Source organism: Aplidium turbinatum, chromosome 11 (assembly GCF_918807975.1).
Source record: "Aplidium turbinatum chromosome 11, kaAplTurb1.1, whole genome shotgun sequence".
Classification (NCBI taxonomy): Eukaryota; Metazoa; Chordata; class Ascidiacea; order Aplousobranchia; family Polyclinidae; genus Aplidium; species Aplidium turbinatum.
Window position 1 is genome coordinate 1,147,769 of NC_137482.1, and position 7,865 is coordinate 1,155,633.

The following is a 7,865-nucleotide window of genomic DNA, read 5'->3' on the forward strand; positions in this document are numbered from 1 at the left end:
ATGAAAAATTTAGCTGCGGTTGCTGCTGATCTCCGAAAGAATATTTCAAATCACACAAACGTCAACTCCCTGTCCCTGAGGAGCACAAAAACGAGCGAGATATCGAACTTTGTGAAAAATGTCAACATCGCGGAGTCGCACGTTCTCAAGAAGGAGGTAAGTTTTTAATTTTATTTGAACAAGCATTTGTTAACTTGAACAAAACAATCGATTAATTTCCATTCACAACATTCCCTGAAAAACGTTTTTGCGTCTCCAGCCATCGATTTCTAATTTCAAATTAAGTTTTTCGCCGTAATACCAAGTCCCCATATGAGGTAAAACTAGAGGTGGTAAAGTTAAGACAAATATGTTGATATTCAATCAATTTAGTGACGAATTTTAAACAAGAGGGAAAGTGCTTTCAAGTTTAATTTTTTTGTCGATAAATAATTCTGAGACAGTGAAGCTGAAGATTTCAACTTCTGTGTTCCAGCTGGGCATCTGGCACAAGGATACAAGCTTTGAGTTGAGGAAGTTGCATCGAAAACGAGATGACATGTATCGGGCATTGTTACGTCTCAGCAAGGCTACAAAGGAAATCAAAACAGTCCGCAAGGAAAAACAAAAAGACAAAGAAGCAGAAAGGGTGTGGAAACACTCGAAACAACGGCCAAAGAGGAGGAATGACATCACCGGAACCCATGATGATATGCTGCAGAAAAAAAGTAAGTCAAAATAGATGCATCAATCAACGCTGGTTCGAATCCGGAGTAAAGTAAAAATACGCATGCTAAAAATTAATCTAACGTGTAATAGTCTAGTTATAATTTCAATGTAAAGAAACTGTTTTAAAAGTACAAATTAGCACAGCAGCGTCTGATTTACCTTGGAGAACTGACTTATTCCTTTCTTTTTTTTATGTGACAGCAAACGATCCAATAACTGCAGTTGCTGAAGTCAATTGCTTAAAGATTTTTCATGGTGGTTCTCCCTTACCTAATCTAAGCAAAGATCTTCAATCACCAAAACCTGTCGAAACCGGTTTAAACAAGTTTCCCACTAAACCACAGACTTTACTTGAACTGCCTGAGTTACAAAATGCTTCATCTGTTGCTGTAATGACACACAACAAAAGAAGTGAAAGCCTTGAAGAAGAAGAAGTGGTTGTATCAGATAGAGTTTTAAACTCCATTCGTGGACATTCAGAATGGGACAACGCCAAGATCGGTGAGAGTTTAGAATTTCCGGACAATCTTCGCATTCTTACGAAACAAAGTGAATCACGCAATCAAGCGCAATGTTCGGAAAAGAACACAGATGAAATCATTGACTTATCTGCAGCAAGCTTGGAATCGTACGTTGATGAAGAGAAGCTTCAGACTCTTGGGAGTCTTAATTCCTCTCCTCTTCCGGGATTATCGTTGAAGTCTGCTTATCTGAAGCCGTCTCCAACAGTGTCAACTTCGTTTGAAAAAAGTCAAAGATTTTCCTCCAGGAATCTGTCAGTTAATTTGACCAAGTTGGATACAATTAAAAACAAAGATGATGCAAAGATGGACGAGAAACTAAATGAAGGAAAAAATTCTCAAAGATTGGAAGAAAGTGAAATTTCTGAAAACAGTTTACAAATTAATTTTCCGAAGATTGATCAAAACTTTGGAAACTTGGAATACGAAGAAGAAACAGAAAAAGAAGGACAGGATTGTATTTGCTGCGAATGCCAAGGAAGTACTGACGATGCGGATTCCAAATTTTTTCCTATGTTGATGACTCCAAGAGAAAAGTACATCAAGAAAAGAAAGCGAAGGCGCTCCAGACAGAAAATGAAGAAAACTAAAATAGATCCTTCAGAGGAATTGAACCAAAGATCATCTCTCCAAGTAAGACTGGTTACACGAAAGTTGCCGCTTTTACATCGTTTCTACGTCGTTAGATGTGTTTGTTAGACATTGAAACGATTTAAAAAAGCAACTGTTCATGGCTGCACATCTGATGGTGCAAATTAACTTTGAAATTAAAGAAATAAAACTTTGTATGAATATTTGCAGGAAATCCAACTTTTTATTTAAACAAATCACCCACTTGCTTATTCAGGAGCAGCTTTTTATTCCCTGTACGGAAGCTACGCTTTTAAGCTAGTCTTGCAGTCGGTTTCGTCACATTCTGTTTGTTATTATTAGAAAATATTTACAGTCATAAATTGTGTTCAGATTTACACAAAACACTTATTATGGCCAAGCATTCATATCAACAGATTGTTTTCTTATTAAACCTGGACGACAAAACATTTCAAGAAGTACAGTAAGTGGTTGAACTGATTGCAGAAAATTTTATTTTAAATTTCGCTTCAAGACAAAAACTTATTTTCCAGCCTCGTCCGGGGGTAGTTTACAACGTAACCATGTATAAGAAGGATGGAAAAGGAAACTTTAAAGAAGAAGAAGCAACCTATGACACTACAGTGGATGTTGCAAAGTATTTTAACCTTTCTTCTCACAGGTATTGTGACGTTTCAATGGAGTAGGCCTACAGCAGCATTGTGTCGTTTCATTATTTTATATTCACGATTTCCGGGTTACAAATGTTCCCAAACCAGTTGTTTAAAAACAACACAAAGTGGCCTATAAAATTACAAACTTTTATGTGTTTTCTATCACCCAAATAGTTTATGCAATTTATTTTGTTTGTACGCTGATACGTAGCAGAGTCGGTCTACGGCTGCCAGATGTTGCATCATGTTTCAATGGTTGGATCTATTCACTAAAGCAGATATTGTTTGTATAATTTCTCATGTTTGGTTTGTTCAAAGTAAATCGAGATGATTTGTTTTCCTGTGGTAAATTTAAATTTAAAAGAACCTATTGGACTTCAACCCAAAGGCTGGGAGTTCGAATCCTCGTCTAATCTACCTGGTTGTGTTCTTAAACATTATATTTTACGTGATTTGATCATGGTCAAAATTGAAAGCAAAATGTAAGGGGGTCTATGACAAACAGCGCTATGTGTGACGTCAGGTGCATATCTTTAAAAAAAAGATAAACAAACCTTTTAAACTTTCAGGGAGCGCTTGCATCGAAAAAAGTTGCTGGATGATGCTCAGGAAAAAGAAGCTCAGCAGCGCCACCGCGTGAATTCTTTTATAAATAGATTAAACCGAGAATTAGAGCTAAAGAATGAAACAGTAAACCAGGTCACAAACGCATCGACGTTAGCATAAGTTCGTCAGCAGAAAAAAAGGATGACTAAGCATATTTTAAAAAACTTTCACATTGGCTGATCTGAAACGCAGCCATCCTTTGAATTAATAAAATTAGCTTTGATTTTTCTTCCATTTTTTATTTCAAAAAACGTTTTTTGCTTATGTTGCTGCTTGAGGCTGGCAGTTAAGCTTTACGTTTGCAGACGTTGAATCATCGTACCAAGGGCTTGATGGGCGATGGTTCAATTCTCGGGGTGAGCGCTTGAATAGCATTCTCTCTTTGCAGTGTCATCCAGTTGGTGGAATAGTTTACCTGCAACAAAAGTTTGCTTTAGGGAAAACTTCACTTTGCTAATTTCAGTGACCAGGATTGACTCAGAATCCCAAAGCTTCTGTAACTGCTGACATTCTGTAACTTCTGTAACAAGCTGACAAAATTTTGTTTCTAGAGAGGCTGCCTCAGTAAGAGGATTAAGATTGTTTGAATCAATTTATTAGTAGCCTATTTGCTATAGCAGTAAACAAGAGGCTACAAAGTTTTAAATATTTGCAACAAAAAATATGTACAAAAAAACAACATGCTAATGTGTGTCAGAAGATGTTGCTAATGGTGACAAATAAAATCAACTCACCCATTTGTTATATTTCTATTTATTTTGTTTTAAGTTACAAAATAACTTTCAATCCTTGAATTATTTTCATTATTTTCTTCGTTTACTTCATTATGTCAAAGCAAAGCTATTCCTGTATCATCACTGCATAATAATGGTGATAATGATGATAATAATGATGTTACCATTACAGAGGCGCAGAAAAGCAGAAGAAGCAAAGTTAGCACTGCAGCGACGTCTTGAGGCCATCAGACGAGGCCCACCCACATACGGCCCTGGAAATCTACTTGAAGCTCCCAATTACGTCCGCACTTACGTCAAACCGTAAGTTGTTTACATTACCAACAACATGGGCCATCATTTGAACTTTTTGTTGCGCAGTTTTTTGAAAATTAACTTCACTTTCTGGAGTGGTCAAAGAATTTAGTATATTTAGGAGCATATACCAGACAATCACTTGATCTGGTTAAGATGATTGAACCAAATAAAATGGTTGCCTCGGTAAAGTATTCACTAAATATGGAATTAAAATAAAAAAAAGTTGCTGTTTGCATTGTTTTAAAGTCATCTGATGTTCAAACAACATTAAAATAAAGTTACACCCAATATAGTTATAACTCTCTAAAACCTTAATTGATGTAATTCGCTCTGCTTGGCTTTTTGCTTGGCATAGTGCACTTTTTGTTGTATTAATAATATTAATATTAATACAACAAAAACTACATTAGTATTATTAATAGTACTTATTGTTTAAAATCAACTTATGTTTGTTATTTAGTCTTGCTGATTGTTTGTGTCCAGTAAATAAGTTAGTTAATAATCTCCTTATGACATCACTAAGGTCCAGCTTGAAAGATCAGCAAGAAAGGAAGAACTTTGGTCGGAAACGCTCGAGCTGGTCAGTTCCTTCGCTCTTCACTCTCCAGATAGCATCCAGTCGTGTCACTCCCTTCAGCTCTTTCAACAGCGGAGGAGGAGGAACTCCAGTCATCCTCCCGGAACCATCATCTTCTCATCTTGTCAACATCAACATAGAGAAATATGTCTTGGATGTTCAGGAAGGATAAGAGAAGGGATAAGAGGAGAAAGGAGATTGCAAAATCCTGAATATTTAAGTTGTTTTATGTTCGAAATGAGAGATCAGATCTCGGTATTGCTCACCATTGAATGCAAATACAAACGGTTAAGATCAAGTTTACTCTTCGTACTTTTATCTCATTCACATGGTTTGAATTTCTGTTTTCGTTCACTTGAAAGTTAATACTTTTCGATTTTGTTCGTAGCCACTATAACCACATCAGTGGCGTAGCTAGGGGGGGCGGACCGCCCCTGGCGGCACGTCTGGGGGGCGGCAATTTCAGACAGGACGTTTTGTTTTTTTGTTGATAATGCAAAAGTACACGCAAAATAAAAGCAAACAGAATGGCAACGTTCAAAACGGTGGCGTAGCCAAGGGGGAGGAGGGGTTTGGGGGTTACAACCCTCTTTTGGCACGCATGTGACGTCACGATATTGAGAATGATGCTTTCAGTCTCTATGTCTCTAAAACAAAGTTTGCCTAATTTTAAACGAAACTCCATTAAAAGAGCGAGTTTTGCCAATACCAAACATTCAAATATCTCAGCCAGGAATTAGCAACAAGAAAACATAGAGACTTAGCTTTATTAAGTTACCGAAAAATTCCCAAGAAAACATGATCTTATCCTTTTGCTATGCCACCGGACAGCACCATTTTACAGGAATATTTATACTAGGGGATTTATACCCACATTTTTGTTGAAAATGCTCTCAGAATGTACCAAATCCAAAGTAATTTTTCAAAATTTTCTGGGGGAGGCCCCCCAGACCCCCCGCCGCTGAGTGTCGTCTTTGGCGAGGACGCCGTCGGGCTTCGCCCGCCGGCCCTTAAAACCCCCCTTTTCAAAATTACTGGCTACGCTACTGATTCAAAACATACAATAATTCCACTTTAAGTAAATTAAAAAAATTTCATTTTCACATGCTTTTTCTTGAAGGGGCGGCAAAATCTGAATCCGCCCCGGGCGACACATTCCCTAGCTACGCCATTGAACCACATCGCATTGTCTATTACACTTACAAAGTTAGATTTTTGTGTCAGCGTCGAATTTTGGCAAAATTACTGCGATAATAAACATACTCGGCGTATTTTTGTGCCATATCGAGAAAGTTTCGTTGAGAATGACGTTTCAAACATTAACACCACGTAACCACAATTATCACGTATGTTCAAGAACACAGCTAGCAGGATGTCAACACAGCAGCGGTTGATACAAGCAGCATTGGTTTGTCGGTTTCCCACTATATACTCTAGGCTACTTACATGGAAAATTCTGCACTGAACTGTCTTCAGTTTTCCACGACTCTTGAGATCCCTCTCCGAGGAAACATATTCTGCTACTGGTTGATTGTCATTAGACAGGAAATCGCAGTCTTCGGACGCACTTTTACTTTTCGTCACTTTCAGAAAGTGATAGATTCTAGATTGTTTTCGATTCAGAATTTTTCGTTTGTTCTATATTTCGCTTGTTCTGTCACGCTGATCGTTTCGATAAGCGAAAATTATTTCTAGAAACTCAGAAGAAAATGCTTTATAGTTTGAAATGCCTTACAAGGCAAGATACTCCAAGATATCCCCCTTTTAAAGGGCCTCCCCGACGTGGAAAAAATGTGTTTTTGTGTTATTATTATTTTTTTTCTTTTAGCCTTTGAAATTTCTGCAAAATGCTGTGCAGTGCTGGATTAATGCTACTGTAGACGTAGAGTTGGTTTTTCGCGCCGTCGGCGCGAAAGAATTTTTTGCACGGGGCCCTCCGATCTAAAAGTGTCCCGAGCCCCCCATCAGCTAAATCCGGCCAATGTAGACTACATTGAGTAAGCGCCTTGCCCTACATCAGGTTTGCACAACGCGTGGCAGAGGAATCGTCTAATAAAGCTGCGAGGAAGTATGGATTTAAAAGACTGGCTCCCTAGCATAGACTCTTGACTGCGGATCCGCAAAGTGAAGACTTATTTAAATATATTTTGCATTTCAGTGAGTGTTTGATGCTTACGGTAAAAACAATTTCTGGTCCATCACAAGTTAAACATCCACGCTTGCTCCCTCTTTGTACTTAGACGTCATTAAACCCATGACGTTGCTTTCCGATCGCAGCACATCAGTTCGACGTAAATCCATTCCTGCCATTCAATTGTCTTTGTAATTTGATCGTTCACAGTGAAGAAATAACATTCACCATACAATTATGTATTGAACACGTGTGCAGCGGTGTTCGCGATGACAGCGACACAAAGATGTGATTGTCTTGGTGGTGAAACACGCCTCGCTTCAACGTGATCTGGAATGGTAATCATTACGTCATTTCAACGCCACAATCATCGGCTATTTGACACGTCAGTTGTGACGTCAACTGTTATAATGTGCTGGTGTTTACAAACTACATGGAAGCAAATCGCAGCTTTAAAAAAGCAAAGTTTCATTCTTGGCCACAATTTTGTAAATCTCATTGTAATTAAATCAACAAAACTCAAACAAGTTTATTCAAGCTCGTATATAAAAGTTTTGAACCCCAAAGAAAATTATCTATCTAGCTTTTGTGATTCACTAAAGAGTTCACTACAATAAAAATGTCGAAAATTGTTCTCAGCATTCTGCCGTTGATTCTCGCAGCCTCTGTAGCATCCGCTTGGCCGTACAGACCCTATAGACCACGACCAGGTGAGTTTATGTTGGCACAAGTATGAACAAGGCTGAGTTTGGAACAATGAAGCTAAATGAAGTGTAGGCTGCAAATCTAGTTAGTTGTAATGATTTAAATCTGTAGCAATAATGTTCAGCAATATCCTAATTGAGAAGTTTTCAACCTTTGTGTCTTGGCGTACTTCTTTTGGTGCCTTCGAAGCGGCTACGGACCCCTAACAAAACTTTATCTGAAATAGTATATCGCGTCTTTTTGCGGAACAAATATTTCAAAAGCTTCGAAGCGACACACTTAGAAGAATGTGATGAACTCGCGACGCACTTATGACGATTGATGACATTTACGAAGTTATGT

The 7,865-nt window shown here is 38.1% G+C and overlaps 1 pseudogene across 1 annotated transcript; it reads left to right on the forward strand.

Annotated features, from left to right (window-relative positions):
* LOC145779679 (uncharacterized) lies at nucleotides 1-5,199 on the forward strand (annotated as a pseudogene). The gene is made up of 7 exons (XR_014290563.1): nucleotides 1-156; nucleotides 476-707; nucleotides 910-1,862; nucleotides 2,354-2,481; nucleotides 3,043-3,172; nucleotides 3,986-4,123; nucleotides 4,653-5,199. The product of XR_014290563.1 is annotated as an uncharacterized LOC145779679 (transcript).
* The last annotated feature ends 2,666 nt before the right edge of the window (nucleotides 5,200-7,865 follow it).